This window comes from Parasteatoda tepidariorum, chromosome 9, assembly GCF_043381705.1.
Source record: "Parasteatoda tepidariorum isolate YZ-2023 chromosome 9, CAS_Ptep_4.0, whole genome shotgun sequence".
NCBI classification, from domain to species: Eukaryota; Metazoa; Arthropoda; class Arachnida; order Araneae; family Theridiidae; genus Parasteatoda; species Parasteatoda tepidariorum.
Window position 1 is genome coordinate 83,731,783 of NC_092212.1, and position 17,402 is coordinate 83,749,184.

At 31.9% G+C, this 17,402-nt stretch overlaps 1 protein-coding gene across 1 annotated transcript in view; it reads right to left on the reverse strand.

Moving 5' to 3' along the window:
* Positions 1 to 17,402, reverse strand: part of LOC107442998 (ras-related protein Rab-37) — a 138,876-nt gene that overhangs the window by 90,766 nt on the left and 30,708 nt on the right. The window lies entirely within an intron of this gene.

A 17,402-nucleotide genomic window follows, 5' to 3' on the forward strand; every position in this document is an offset into this window, starting at 1 on the left:
CAATCTATGTACCATGGCAATTGATGGTTGGAAAAAAAAAGAATTTTCCCAAGAGGACAAGATGCAGGAATTTTGTTCTAACATTCTATTTTCCGCTCTCTTAGCTTTGAAGTCAAAATAAAAAAGGTCTTAAAAGGTATGAAATGGATTTTTCTTTTTTTTTATTCTTCTTATCCAACTGAAAGGACATTTCATTTAATATAAAAGACGGTATGTTCACGCTCTTTGCCCCTTTGTAGCTCTTTCTTTTAATCTTCGGAAATCATTTTTTTCCACCATTTTGTTTTTTGTATTGATGTTTTTTATATTTTTTTAGTCTTTTTAATAAGGCATTTTATTGAAAAGGGGTATTATTGAACTTTTTAATGAGGTTTTTTTTCTATTACATATTCTTCAAATCAATTGCAATTTGTATCTGCTACATTTTATCTATGCTACAAAGTTGGAAGAAATGCTGTTTCTAGGGGGAGGGAATAGAGATGTGCATGAGCTTAGAGAAGTTTTTATTTTTAAATTCCTACTATTAATTCACACTCTCCCTATATCTTCTTGTTTAAATTGTCAATCGTTAATAAAATACTTTTTTATTCATCAACTAAAGTTCAAAAACATTTTTTTAAACTTGTAGTGAATGACACTTGAAGTTAATTCATTCTTTTCAAATATTAATTCATTCATTAAATAGGGATGAGCGAAAAACGAAATGGAATTTTCTAATGGATTAAGCGTTAGTCATTCTTTCCACTTTTACTATAAGCTATTCGGCTTTCACATATTTTAAGAATAACATCACTGATAATTTCTAACTTATAGCTCTATTTGAACAAAAAAATAGTTAATTGCACACATTTAAATATTTAATTATTTTACATTCGCTGTGTCAGATAAATTCAATAAAGTACATTATGTGGTAGCACGTGTGGCCCACGTCACCTCCAAACCACATTTCTGACGTCACCACCCCACAAGCCCATGTCACCACATTTCTGACCTCCAAAATATAGGGGGTGACGGCAACCTGAGAAATATGGCCTAATAGTTTGGTCAAGAAAGTGCTCCAAAGTGAGAAAGATAAATTATACCTCATTATCTTAGTTGGTTAAGCGATTTATCTTAACTGTATACGCGAGAGATAGGTATAAGTCTAAAATTATGTATACTTGTTTTTTTTAACCCAAAACCATAACTAAATCACTTTTTGTTGTCACGGTTATTTGCATAAAACTACATTAAATAATGCTCGTACAATTTATTTAGCATGCTTTATACATTTTCTTACAACAATTAATTTTTACCCCCAAAATTTCGAGGTTTATAAGTACCAGGAAGAGTTTTTTTTAAATATCTTTCATTGGTTACATGAGGTTTTTAAGTGGTGTGTCTCTTCGGTTTTATGCAACGGAAGACACATATAAAGTAACTTAACAAAATAAAGAAACTTAAACTAGAGTTGCTCTTTTTAATGTCTTTCGTTTGTTTCACGAGGTTTTTTATTGGTGTGTGTCAGGTTTTACGCAGCGGAAGAAACAACAAAATAAAGAAACTTAAATTAGAGTTGCTCTTTTTAATGTCTTTCGTTTGTTTCACGAGGTTTTTTATTGGTGTGTCTCAGGTTTTACGCAGCGGAAGAAACAACAAAATAAAGAAACTTAAATTAGAGTTGCTCTTTTTAATGTCTTTCGTTTGTTTCACGAGGTTTTTTATTGGTGTGTCTCAGGTTTTACGCAGCGGAAGAAACAACAAAATAAAGAAACTTAAATTAGAGTTGCTCTTTTTAATGTCTTTCGTTTGTTTCACGAGGTTTTTTATTGGTGTGTCTCAGGTTTTACGCAGCGGAAGAAACAACAAAATAAAGAAACTTAAATTAGAGTTGCTCTTTTTAATGTCTTTCGTTTGTTTCACGAGGTTTTTTATTGGTGTGTCTCAGGTTTTACGCAGCGGAAGAAACAACAAAATAAAGAAACTTAAATTAGAGTTGCTCTTTTTAATGTCTTTCGTTTGTTTCACGAGGTTTTTTATTGGTGTGTCTCAGGTTTTACGCAGCGGAAGAAACAACAAAATAAAGAAACTTAAATTAGAGTTGCTCTTTTTAATGTCTTTCGTTTGTTTCACGAGGTTTTTTATTGGTGTGTCTCAGGTTTTACGCAGCGGAAGAAACAACAAAATAAAGAAACTTAAATTAGAGTTGCTCTTTTTAATGTCTTTCGTTTGTTTCACGAGGTTTTTTATTGGTGTGTCTCAGGTTTTACGCAGCGGAAGAAACAACAAAATAAAGAAACTTAAATTAGAGTTGCTCTTTTTAATGTCTTTCGTTTGTTTCACGAGGTTTTTTATTGGTGTGTCTCAGGTTTTACGCAGCGGAAGAAACAACAAAATAAAGAAACTTAAATTAGAGTTGCTCTTTTTAATGTCTTTCGTTTGTTTCACGAGGTTTTTTATTGGTGTGTCTCAGGTTTTACGCAGCGGAAGAAACAACAAAATAAAGAAACTTAAATTAGAGTTGCTCTTTTTAATGTCTTTCGTTTGTTTCACGAGGTTTTTTATTGGTGTGTCTCAGGTTTTACGCAGCGGAAGAAACAACAAAATAAAGAAACTTAAATTAGAGTTGCTCTTTTTAATGTCTTTCGTTTGTTTCACGAGGTTTTTTATTGGTGTGTCTCAGGTTTTACGCAGCGGAAGAAACAACAAAATAAAGAAACTTAAATTAGAGTTGCTCTTTTTAATGTCTTTCGTTTGTTTCACGAGGTTTTTTATTGGTGTGTCTCAGGTTTTACGCAGCGGAAGAAACAACAAAATAAAGAAACTTAAATTAGAGTTGCTCTTTTTAATGTCTTTCGTTTGTTTCACGAGGTTTTTTATTGGTGTGTCTCAGGTTTTACGCAGCGGAAGAAACAACAAAATAAAGAAACTTAAATTAGAGTTGCTCTTTTTAATGTCTTTCGTTTGTTTCACGAGGTTTTTTATTGGTGTGTCTCAGGTTTTACGCAGCGGAAGAAACAACAAAATAAAGAAACTTAAATTAGAGTTGCTCTTTTTAATGTCTTTCGTTTGTTTCACGAGGTTTTTTATTGGTGTGTCTCAGGTTTTACGCAGCGGAAGAAACAACAAAATAAAGAAACTTAAATTAGAGTTGCTCTTTTTAATGTCTTTCGTTTGTTTCACGAGGTTTTTTATTGGTGTGTCTCAGGTTTTACGCAGCGGAAGAAACAACAAAATAAAGAAACTTAAATTAGAGTTGCTCTTTTTAATGTCTTTCGTTTGTTTCACGAGGTTTTTTATTGGTGTGTCTCAGGTTTTACGCAGCGGAAGAAACAACAAAATAAAGAAACTTAAATTAGAGTTGCTCTTTTTAATGTCTTTCGTTTGTTTCACGAGGTTTTTTATTGGTGTGTCTCAGGTTTTACGCAGCGGAAGAAACAACAAAATAAAGAAACTTAAATTAGAGTTGCTCTTTTTAATGTCTTTCGTTTGTTTCACGAGGTTTTTTATTGGTGTGTCTCAGGTTTTACGCAGCGGAAGAAACAACAAAATAAAGAAACTTAAATTAGAGTTGCTCTTTTTAATGTCTTTCGTTTGTTTCACGAGGTTTTTTATTGGTGTGTCTCAGGTTTTACGCAGCGGAAGAAACAACAAAATAAAGAAACTTAAATTAGAGTTGCTCTTTTTAATGTCTTTCGTTTGTTTCACGAGGTTTTTTATTGGTGTGTCTCAGGTTTTACGCAGCGGAAGAAACAACAAAATAAAGAAACTTAAATTAGAGTTGCTCTTTTTAATGTCTTTCGTTTGTTTCACGAGGTTTTTTATTGGTGTGTCTCAGGTTTTACGCAGCGGAAGAAACAACAAAATAAAGAAACTTAAATTAGAGTTGCTCTTTTTAATGTCTTTCGTTTGTTTCACGAGGTTTTTTATTGGTGTGTCTCAGGTTTTACGCAGCGGAAGAAACAACAAAATAAAGAAACTTAAATTAGAGTTGCTCTTTTTAATGTCTTTCGTTTGTTTCACGAGGTTTTTTATTGGTGTGTCTCAGGTTTTACGCAGCGGAAGAAACAACAAAATAAAGAAACTTAAATTAGAGTTGCTCTTTTTAATGTCTTTCGTTTGTTTCACGAGGTTTTTTATTGGTGTGTCTCAGGTTTTACGCAGCGGAAGAAACAACAAAATAAAGAAACTTAAATTAGAGTTGCTCTTTTTAATGTCTTTCGTTTGTTTCACGAGGTTTTTTATTGGTGTGTCTCAGGTTTTACGCAGCGGAAGAAACAACAAAATAAAGAAACTTAAATTAGAGTTGCTCTTTTTAATGTCTTTCGTTTGTTTCACGAGGTTTTTTATTGGTGTGTCTCAGGTTTTACGCAGCGGAAGAAACAACAAAATAAAGAAACTTAAATTAGAGTTGCTCTTTTTAATGTCTTTCGTTTGTTTCACGAGGTTTTTTATTGGTGTGTCTCAGGTTTTACGCAGCGGAAGAAACAACAAAATAAAGAAACTTAAATTAGAGTTGCTCTTTTTAATGTCTTTCGTTTGTTTCACGAGGTTTTTTATTGGTGTGTCTCAGGTTTTACGCAGCGGAAGAAACAACAAAATAAAGAAACTTAAATTAGAGTTGCTCTTTTTAATGTCTTTCGTTTGTTTCACGAGGTTTTTTATTGGTGTGTCTCAGGTTTTACGCAGCGGAAGAAACAACAAAATAAAGAAACTTAAATTAGAGTTGCTCTTTTTAATGTCTTTCGTTTGTTTCACGAGGTTTTTTATTGGTGTGTCTCAGGTTTTACGCAGCGGAAGAAACAACAAAATAAAGAAACTTAAATTAGAGTTGCTCTTTTTAATGTCTTTCGTTTGTTTCACGAGGTTTTTTATTGGTGTGTCTCAGGTTTTACGCAGCGGAAGAAACAACAAAATAAAGAAACTTAAATTAGAGTTGCTCTTTTTAATGTCTTTCGTTTGTTTCACGAGGTTTTTTATTGGTGTGTCTCAGGTTTTACGCAGCGGAAGAAACAACAAAATAAAGAAACTTAAATTAGAGTTGCTCTTTTTAATGTCTTTCGTTTGTTTCACGAGGTTTTTTATTGGTGTGTCTCAGGTTTTACGCAGCGGAAGAAACAACAAAATAAAGAAACTTAAATTAGAGTTGCTCTTTTTAATGTCTTTCGTTTGTTTCACGAGGTTTTTTATTGGTGTGTCTCAGGTTTTACGCAGCGGAAGAAACAACAAAATAAAGAAACTTAAATTAGAGTTGCTCTTTTTAATGTCTTTCGTTTGTTTCACGAGGTTTTTTATTGGTGTGTCTCAGGTTTTACGCAGCGGAAGAAACAACAAAATAAAGAAACTTAAATTAGAGTTGCTCTTTTTAATGTCTTTCGTTTGTTTCACGAGGTTTTTTATTGGTGTGTCTCAGGTTTTACGCAGCGGAAGAAACAACAAAATAAAGAAACTTAAATTAGAGTTGCTCTTTTTAATGTCTTTCGTTTGTTTCACGAGGTTTTTTATTGGTGTGTCTCTGGTTTTATGCAGCGGAAGAAGCAACAAAATAAAGTAACTTAAATTAGCGGTAAAATCTAAACGAAGTTTTACATTACAAAGCGATGATTATGTTAGTATCATAGTAGCTTAAGATAAATGTTTCACGGTAGAGGTTAAACAGTTTTTTCTTTTTATTACATATTTACCTCTTTAAATAATATAGATTATGTTGTAAGAATTGTAATTCGTACATTCTAACAGAGATTTGAAAATCATGCGATTTAGCAGGAATCACTTCCACGAAGCTAAACCTTCCTAATCTATGTTTACTTTATAATTAAAGCGCAATAAATGTTTTATTAGCTACCGTGAATGTCCGAAATCAAGAGAATGTCGACTTTCACCGGTGAATGCCAACAATCACATAGTCGCTTTGGTGAATGTTCGGAACATTTGTTAGATCTGATTTGATATTAATTTATTCATTGATATTATTAAATTAATTCGATATTTTAATATCTGCTGTGGATAGATTAGGAGAAACATCAGTGTTCGGAGTGCCGATTAAATGTATACCGGGCAATGGCACTTAACTAGACTTTGTATATATTTCGGACATTTACCATAGCGACTAAGTGATTGTCAACATTCATCAGTGAAAGTCAACAACCAATTTCGGTCATTCTCAGAAACAAATGCACAAGGTGTTTTGTTATAACCACCCGTAATACCCATGTTCAAATTACAATCTCCTGACTGATTACGTTAGGACCCTATTTCCCAGCTTGCGACTATCCCCTATATTTTGGGGGGTCAGAAATCCGATTCCGTTGAAAAAAGTATGTTTATTCAGAGAAAATACCCTTTTGTGTCTGATTTCGTAACTTAAAATATCGTTAGCTCTTACCTTTTAGCACATTTGTGGTCACTCCCCTCAAACCATTAAGAATGAGTCCTAGAACGTGAAAATTCGATCATTAGATCAAAAGTTATTCTGTGTGATCCGTTTTTTAAGGCACTGTTTATATTTTCTTTTTAAATTCAAATTAGATAAAGATTCTCCAAATATATATATTTATTGTGATAATTGCTGAAACTCCCCTTTTTATTAAAAGAACAATTTCTTACAACTTTTACAATTTCATACATGATGAGAAAGACTATTTTTTAATGTTAAAACTCAATTGGAACTATTTTTGACATACAATCCTCTAAGATAAAATATTTTCTAAAATACACATCTCTTCACTTATCAAAAAGACTTACTGTCTCGAAAGCATATTTTTAAGAACATGGCAAACATGTGCGAGCTTTACCAATCCATCGAATCGTCTAAATATTCTGGTAGAAAATATTTATCCTTAACTTTAAGATGTTTCTTTTCTCCTTGAAAAATCTTTACTCCACGAAACAAAATTTTTATTTGTATTTTGAAGATTTAACTTGCATTGAACACTCGCATTAAATCCCATATCAATTGACTTTTGAGTAATATCATTTAGAATTCCAAATTTTTTTTATCTGCTAAGTTATCTAGCGGCAGTTAATAAATAACAAACAAATTAGATCTGCTATTTTACTTACATGCAATTTCTATATGGTGGAAAGTTACGATTGGCGTTAAATATAAAGGAGATTTCGCGGTTTCATGTTAGCTTCCGATTCAATTTTCAAACTTTTTCTTTTAAGTATTTGTTTTTAAAGAACTAACCAATGTAAATCAAATAAATTTGCAAGGTTATATCATCCATTTGCATAAAACATTTAGTAGATATTTTTAAATATTTTTAAAACAATTGAATGACAACAGTTCATAAATTTTTAACAGCGATAGTTAATTTACGTTGTATGAATTTTGATTATATCGTTTACGAATACGTATACGTAATACGTAACTAGCACCAGGAACTGCTCTGTGTGGTACGCTATACCAGAAAAACAACCTACAGAGGAAGCAACATACTCCGATTTAGCAGAGTGTCATATGTACTAAAATCCAGCGCATGCGCATAATTATTTATATTTTATAACCGTCGTTGAACAGCCGACCCAATTTTTGATTTTGCGACTACTAGTGTTCAACTACGCAGTCGTGTAATTTTGAACCCAATCCAGAAGACAAGGAAACTACTAGATCAAGTATTGGGAGAAATTTGCAATCGTGGGGGACTTTTTGATGGAACTGACCGGCATTTGCGTTACATGGAGAGGAAGATCACGAGAACCTCCCACGGTTAGCCTAACGGCAAGGGGACTCTACCCCATGATCCGTCTACCAGAGAGGATATTTCATGTCAGCACTGTGGTCAATGCCAGCCGGATGCGGAATTCGTATCGACCAGCCATTACTGGGATTCGAACCCGGTTCACTTCATTGGGAGACGAGGGCTCTATCCCCTAAGTCACCACAGCTCAGCGCATGCGCATAAGAAGTAAAGTGACAGTGAGGAGGTACTTCACTTATAAACTGACCGTTGGACAACTCTACATAGGTTGGGTACGCTGCCTCCCGGTAACCGCCATTTTTTTCTATGTCGAAATGTGTTAGCAGATTTAATTAACATGGTTGATATAAATGTGTGTTCTCAAAGAAATATTTTAAGTAATAGTACAGCACTGTTTATCAATAGAGTAAAAATGCAGAACAAACCGACAATAAACAAAGAAAATTTTTCTTCACCTCCAACATCAGTATAGTTTGTATATGGTAAGAACTCCCCCCCCGCCATTACGACTGAGATCGTCTGTTGCTATGGAAACAAGAATAGCGCATTTCAGAGAGGGTAGCTTCTCTTCACTCAAGGGCTAACACAACAGACCGAAGAAAAATATTTCCTTTCTCCCGCCGACCCGAGACAAAACCTGTGACCCCACACCCTACATTATATGATAGTCATACCTCGTTACCATAGTCACCACCACGGGTCCAGACGAACGGCTAGGGGAGTTCTTGCTTTAGACAAACTATAGTGGTAAGGAGGAGAGGAGTGTGCAAACGTGTTTCAAAAACCGCTCCTATTGTGCCCCTAAATGTTTTTTCCCTTTATAGGGGAGCGTACCTAACGTTGGAGGTTGGTTTACATTACGCCTATGGAAGCTAGCCTTCTTCCCTTATGCATCGACTCCGTAATGATTATGCATAATGCTTAAAAAAGTAAACAAAGTTTCTAGTTGTATGGATTTCTTTTCCTTTCGATTAATAAAATTTGGGTTATGCTGTTACAAAACACGATTAAAAATGAAATGTGATAGTTAGGATTTTATATTTAATATAATTAGTGTACTCGTATTTCTCTAAATGATTTGGAAAACCTGTTAGTACAGAATGAAAAAAATCATAAATTTATTTTCTTCTTGAATAGTTACAGCATTCTTCAAAGTCGCATATGATGGCCTGACATCTCATTTTAGTTCATTATGTCCATTATCTCATTATATTCCGTCATGATCTTATTTGTCAAAGAAAACCATAACTATTTCTAAAGCAGAGCTAGTTTTATGAAAATAATCTGTCGGAATTAAAGTAAGAAAATACACAGATCTCATTAAGTGGAAAATACCCTCTTTTTGTGCTCAAAGCCCTGTAAATATATGAAAACAGAAGAAAAAAAAGAAGATTTTTTTTTCATTTTTATAAAATTTTAATGCTGCAACAGTATTTTTTTTTAATGAATAAATCCCTTTACTGTTCTTTTACTAAACTTTTAAACCATGAAGTTTTATTTTTTTTAATGTATTATGGCGGTTGAAATTTATCTTTAAGATTTTTTTCAAATTTCTACAGAGATTAAAAAGAAAGACAGAAAATATAAATAACTTTTGATATACTGAACGGATTTTTAAGCAGTTATAATAATTCGAGGGTCTACCCTAAAATGGGATAATTAGTACAGACGATACTTTAAACTATTAAATCAGAAACAAAAATAAGCCTTCTATAATTAAAAATTAAAGTTAATATGAATAGAATATGAAGTAATAATATTAAGAAAGTTAGTTCATATGGATTTAATTTCGAAAAACATGGTAATTTGTTCTTAATTGTAACACTAGATTATCTTAAGATAATTTCATATAGAAAATGACTATTTTTAATAAAACCTCAGATTTAGAAATATAATATTTTACTTATGTTAGTTTAAATTTGAAGAGTTGTTATTTTAAATAATAAGGTGAAAGAAAATGAGTTTTAAGGAAAGGAGTTTAAATAATAAAATGAAATAAATTGAGTCTAAAGTAAAAGAGTTTAAATAATAAAATGAAAGAAAATGAGTCTAAACTAAAGGAGCCTAAAGGAAAGGAGCCTGAAGGAAAGGAACTCAAGTTCAAATACATTTATTTAAACTTCTAGTGATTTGATGTTAATACAGTTTCTTTCAAATATTAATTCATTAATTAAATTTAATTAATTTTAGTTTTATATGGAAGAAATTTTTTTAATTATTTGATAAAAAGGTTTCCTTGCTGATTTAAGTAGAAATTGACTTTAAATGTTTTAATTTTATATTGCTTGTTTAAACGTTAATTAACATCCATCATAATTTTTAAACAAATATTTTACTTTACCATCTTTGATTTATGTTAAAAGACTGCCATACATAAGCGATGGGCAAGTTTATTATTAAATAAAAAACAATTTTCGAGAAGTATTGATGAATATAGTATAAATTTAGAAACATCAATGAATACTTTCCAGAATTAGTGAACATCTGTAATTAGGAAAAATTAATCACCGTAACATATCGGAGTAATTAACGAATATTACGTCAAATTTCCCACACAATAAATATTCGAAGGAAAAAGCTCTTCCTGACTAATCGATTGTGGGTTGCCAATAAAGACTAAATTCCAGGTGCTTTATTTTTATTCCTATTTTTGGTTTTCTTTGTGTCTTGCTCACAAAAAAAAATATCCATGTTCGTGACATCTGTAGGATTGAATGAAAACTTTTCCTGGTTTCTAGATTAATCATATTAATGTTTATAATTACATTTTTCTATTGTTGACAGCGAAATAGTTATCACATCTTGGCGGAAATTGCATTGCGGAGAGGAGTCTTGTTTCAAAAATTAATCGACTTGGGGAGTTTTATTTTGGCATAATTTCTTCCTAATATACGAAATGTCAAATCATTATCAAACAAATCGGAACAACATCTTCCGATAATTAATTAAAACTTCGCCAAAACTTTTCATTGCAGCAGTTTTTTTGTTGCTGTTATTGCTGAATTTATAATCTAAAATAACACATTTGTTTTAAAAAAATTATGCACGATTAGTATATAGATGTAACAAAAACGAGATATTTTGGTCGTTCATAATTAATAATTCATTTAAAAAAAAATTGCTTTATCCATGTTACTGCGAATGACCGAAATTGGTGTCTTTTTTTAAAAATTTTTTATAACAGTCGTTGAACAACTGACCCAATTTTGTGGGTTTACGACTACTAATGTTGAACTCCGTAGCCTTATAATTTTGAACCCAATCCAGAACACAAGGGTACTCCTGGATCAAATATTGGGAGAAATTTGCCTTCGTGGAGGACTTTTTTGATGATACTAACCCGCATTTGCGTTACATGGAAAGAAAGACCACGAGAACCTTCCACGGTTTGTCTGCCGGTAAGGGGCTCTAACCCTGATCCGTCTACCACTGAGGATATTTTACGTCAGCATTGTCTTCGGTGCAAGCCGGATGCGGAATTCATATCGACCAGCCAAAGTTAAGATTTGAACCCGGTTCACCTCATTGGAAGGCGAACGCTCTATCCCCTGAGCCATCGCGACTCCGAAATTGTTGGTTGATTTCCATCGGTGAAGTTAAAAATCACATAGTCGCCTTGGTAAATGTCAGAAATATATATTAGGTCTAGTTTGCCATTGCCCGGTATGCCCTACATAATTGCTTTTTTAAGGACAAGCGCCCAGTATGAATTTAACTGACACTCCGAACACTGATGTTTCTCCTAATCTATTCTCAGCAGATATTAAAATATCGAATAAATATAATAATATCAACGAGTAAATTAATATCAAATCGGATCTAATAACTATTTCGGATATAGTGATTTTTAATACAAGTTTAACAATTAGTAATTCTTGAACTAAATATCGAATGCCAATTTTTTTTTTTATTAAGTTGTACTCCGTTTACTTTTTAATGTATACACCTTCGTAATTTCAAATTTCAAAGTCTTACAGCTTTTGCGCAGCAAAATAAAATGTATCACTAAGTTAAATACACAAAACAGCGGCGGAGCTCATAGGTTCTTTAAATATAAAGCGATAAAAGAAAGAAGGTTATAGAATTTTTTTTCAACAGTGCAACAGTGTAAAAGATTCTTTTTTTTAAAAAAAAAAAAAAATATGTACTGCATTTTTTAAAAAAAAACGTTTTAATTAAGATTTATGTCGTTAATTAAGCAAAATTTTTCCCTGCTGAGAAAAATTAAAAAGCTGGTAACTACACTCATAATCGAAACATGAAAATCAATATTCTAGATTTTGTAGCCGTAAAAGAGTGAAACAGGTCATAAGTATATTTCTCTCTCCAAAATTTAGACAGGAAATTAATGGTGTAAATATTTTAATGAAATATTAATAAATATTTAATTTGCATATCCAATATATGCTAATGATTTTTTTTTCAGTCGTTTTGAAATGTCAATTTTTCGTTTCATTAAAAAGTAAACTGATTTTGATTCTTTTAAAATAATACACTGTCATTGACCTTGATTATGATTTATTATACTTTACTATAATTTTTTTTCTTGTCACAATAATAAAAATATTAGGAGGACCGGACATTTAATATTTGTTATCAAGATTTTATTTTTTAATCAAAAATGTATTCACTCCCGTTAGCAACAATCTTTCAATGCCGGATCGGAAATGGATCGAAAAAAATTAATTGGTTTTTAAGACTAACGAATATTTATTGCTCCGAAATGACATAATACTTTCCAGTCCCCCTAATATTAACTCCCAGTGAATTATGTATTTTATCTTTGTTCTTAGAATGAATTTAAAAAATATTTGCTGAAATAAAGTGATTACAAAAAGTCCCTTGAGTTTTACAAAGAATTCAAAACACGCCAATTTAAAAAAAAAAAAAATTCGAAATCTCTTGAGTTTTACAAAGAATTCGAAACATGATTTTTTTTAAAAAAAATCAATATGTTTGGAATTCTTTGTAAAACTCAAGGGATTTTTTGTAATCCTTATTTCAGCAAATAGTTTTTAAATAGTTCCATTCTAAAAATAAAGATAAAATACATAATTCACTGGGAGTTAACATTAGGGGCCCCGGAAATTAATGTCGTTTCGGCGCAATAAATAGTCGTTAGTCTTAAAAATTAATTCCTATTTTTCGATCCATTTCGATTCCTTTTTGAAAGATTGTCGATACAGTATTGAAAGATTGTCGCTAAACAGGGCGAATACATTTTTGATTAAAAAATAAAATCTTGATAACAAATATCAAACGCACAGAAACGACATTACTTTCCGGTCCCCGTAATACTTTTATTATCGTGACAAGAAGAAAAATTAGTTAAGTATAATAAATCATAATCAAAGTCAATTACAATGTATTATTTTAAAAGAATCAAAATCAGTTTACTTTTTGATGAAACGAAAAATTGTGATAAATTCAAAACGACTGAAAAAATAATCATTAGCATATATTGAGTAAGCAAATTAAATATTTATTAATATTTCATTAAAATATTCATATCATTACTTTCCTGTCTAAATTTCAGAAAGAGAAATATACTTATGACCTGTCTCACTCTTTTACAGTTACAAATTCTAGAATATTGATTTTCATGTTTCGATTATGAGAGTAATTTAAAATTTTTAAAATTTTTCCTCAGAAAGGAAAAATTTGTCTAATTAACGACAGAAATCTTAATTAAAACATTCTACATTTCATGCAAACGATTTATTTTTTACCTCTTATCCGTTTCCAACGCGGCAGTTTTATCAGCGCAGGAAGCAGTCAGCTGGTAACGGATGCGAATCCTATGACGTCACGGAACTGAGTTTTCAGTACGATTACGATCAAGATTAATCAAAGCAAACTGATTCTGAATATCGCTGAAAGGAAATTTCAATCTCAGGAGTCTTCATGGTTGAGTTTGACATTGTTTAAATGGGATTAAATTAAAGGAATTATTAGTCCAGAAAATTGAATGTGTTGAAGTGCAGAAAAGAGATTGGACTCCTTTTAGATAATTTAATGAATCGAAAAATATCTCAAAAATGTCACCGCATGAAAAGAATGAATAGACCGTTCAGAATTTCGGAACTTTAATAAAGCAGACGATTAACATTTTATTAAGCCAGTGCGAGAGAGATAAAGATTTTATGGAAGGAAGTTAGTAACAAAATCACGGACAAAAAATATTTATAACAAATAAATTTCCCTAATAAATACCACTAATTTACATTAAACTTGTAGCTGTTCGTTCTACTTATCACCATGCGTTGAACAGTCAATCTTCATCCGACTTTTAGCTATTAATGTTTATCTCTTAGCCTAGCTCTTGTAAATTTGAACTAAACCCAGATGCCAATAGAATTTCTGTACAAAGCCTATATTTTATATTTTATTTTATAGTCGCCGTTGAACAGCTGACCCAATTTTTGGGTTTACGACTACTAATGTTCAACTCCGTAGCCTTGTAATTTTGTACCCAATCCAGAAGACAAGGGAACTCCTGGATCAAGGATTGGGAGAAATCTGCAGGACGACTTTTTGATGGAACTAACCGGCATTTGCGTTACACGGAGAGGAAGACCACGAGAACCTCCCACAGTTAGACTGACGGCAAGGGGACTCTAATCCATGATTCGTCTGCCTCTGATGATATTTCACGTCAGTACTATTCTCGGTGCAAACCGGATGCGGAATTTGTATCGACAAGCCATCGCCGGGTTTTGAAACCGGTTCACCTCATTGGAAGGCGAACGCTCTATCCCCTGAACCATCACGGTTCTGTCTAAAGCATTTAGAAAAACCATTACGGAAGGATTTTTGAATTAAACTAACCCCATCATTTGCTTTACATGGAGAAGGGAAAAAAAATTCAAAGTTAATAAAGGTTAATAATGGGATAAAAACGGTTAATCACGATGGCTTGAATTAAACATCAGTGATTACTCATGAGGCATTGTGGTCGATGCGAACCCGGAGCAGCACACAAATTGAACAGGGATTTATACCTGGGTTGCTTAACTGGGAGGCAAGCACTCTTTCCTTAACAATTGGCTCTAAAAATGTAGGTTCAAAAATGAATGTTAAATGAATTTTTCTCTGTTAAAATTATGTATGTCTAAATAATCTTTCGAGTATACGAGTAGTTTGCGTATAATTTTGTAGTAAATAAAAAGAACAGTAAGAGTTTATTTATTATTCTGTTTTTCTTCTAATATTATGTTTCGTTAAAGAATAAATTATAAACTTAATAGTGGAGAAACGGAAAAATTACCCACGAGCGTTGCACTTTCTGAAATATCTATTTGCGGGACACAATTAATAAGACTGAACGATAACAAATCAATTATAATAAATAATTATTAATCATTTGTATAAACTGTTAATTACATTATCTAGTTACATTATGGTATAAGCTACAGTTTAAGATACCTTTAGTAAATCAACAATACATCCATTTTTAAATCTCTAAATAAAATAATTTTTACCCAAAACGTCCCATATGCTTACGTAGCAAATGTTCTTTCCATTCTATTTCGAGTAAGCCAAGCCCGTCAAGTATGGATTCTCTTAAGTGACACATTCTAAATTCTTTCGCAAAGATTTCAATTCTGTCCCTATACATTTACACAGAGATGCAACACAAAGCCAGGCACGAAGCCATGAGGAACATATACAAACTAATTATGCATCGAAGTTGCCAGGTACACAAAACAAAAATGTATCACGGTTAGAATTAAAGTACACAAGGAAATAACAAATCTAAGTTAAGTAAAAGAAGTAGAGGAGAAAGAATTGTATTTCAACTCATTCGATGTGCGATGCGGCTCTGCATTTTATTAAATTATCGTTAATTAACGTGTTCTAACTCATGTAGAGAAACTTAGCTCAACTTCAATACGCCAATTGGCTGATACAGACTAGCTGGAGCTGACGTCATAGGTCACGTGTGTGAGGTCTTCTTGAAGTGCAAGTACCCGATTTTCGCGAAAATCATAAAGATGTCAAATCCCTTTCTTAATTTCTAAAGAATATTCAGACTTCGGCATGTGCATGCAAACGAAGTATTACATCATTGCTAGAACACTTCACTATGTGCAAGTGTTACCGTGAATGATCGAAATCAAGAGAATGTCGACTTTCACCGGTGAATGTCAACAATCACGTAGTCGTTTTGGTGAATGCCCGAAATATTTGTTATATCCGATTTGATATTAATTTATTCGTTGATTATATTTATTCGATATTTTAATAGATGCTGAGAATAGATTAGGAGAAACGCCAGTGTTCGGAGTACCTGGGCAGTGGCATTGAACCATAAAAAAACATTAGTGTAGGGTATACCGGACAAATGTATACCGGGCTGAGGCGCTGAATCTTAAAAAAACATTGATGTGGGGATATACAGGTGAAATGTATACCGGGCAGTGGTACTTTACTAGACCTAACATATACAGTCAAACCCCGCTATAGTGAACACGGTTTATAGTGAACTCTCGGATATCGTGAACGAAATGTTCGCTCCCGTACCTTGGCACACACGTATAATGTTATTTTTTTGTGGATATAGTGAACCAAAAAAAAAAAAAAGAGAGGAAGTTGAATATTATGAACTTTTTTCTGTCTTCGACTGATTTTTTTTCTTCATTTTCCGGTAATTTTGAAATTTCTACATATTTTACATATACCGATTTTTAAAACAATCTATAGAGTGGAATGTAGCGGTAAGCATTTTTTCTGGTTTGTTTCTTTTATCTCAATTTCCCATCCCTAAATAAAGGTCATCCCTAAGTTTTTTGTACGCAAGACGAAGAGTAATAAAAATAAAATTTAACACATTTTTGGTTAAAACACATTGTTTTTTACTCATATTTGTACTTCATTTTATGGGTCATTTATTTAAATATGGATATAGCGAAGTCCCGGTTATAGTGAACCTAAATTTCGGTCCCTTGAAGGTTCACTATAGCGGGGTTTGACTGCATTTCGGACATTTACCAAAGCAACTATGTGATTGTCGACATTCACCACTGGAAGTCAACAACCACTAATTTCGGTCATTTACACATGCATATAGAATAAATAACACGCATTTTAATAGCACTCACATAAAAAACAATTACTAAGTCAAATTCATTTAAAATATCTAAATACTGATTACTGCATGAAGTCACCACTAAAAAAAATAAATAACCTATAAAAAAAAAAACTAACTACATTTTAATGACGCTTTCACTGTGACCACAAAAACTCAAATCAAGTTTGAAATTAGCTATCACGAAAAGAAACGAATCAATATCCGTTTACCAAACTTTATGAATATTTAAATACAGCGCTTATTTTACTAAAAATAGGCAATAATATAAAAAATTGATGCATCGGTGTTTGTATAAACATTACGATCAATATAATTCCCTTTTTTAACTTTCAAACAAGTAATATAATTTTTTTTAAAAGTCAATTCCTATTTAGGACAATAGAAATTTTTTATTTCAGTTGAGTTTTATTAAATAATTAAATTTAATTCTCCCGTATAAAACTAAAATTAATTAAATATAATGAATGAAATAATATTTGAAAAAACTATATTAACATCAAGTGTCATGCACTACACGTTTAAAGAAAATGTATTTGAACTTGAGTAGAGGAATAAAAAGTATTTTATTAACGATTGAAAATTTGAACAAGATATATAAATATATATAGGGAGAGGTAGGAATTGAATAA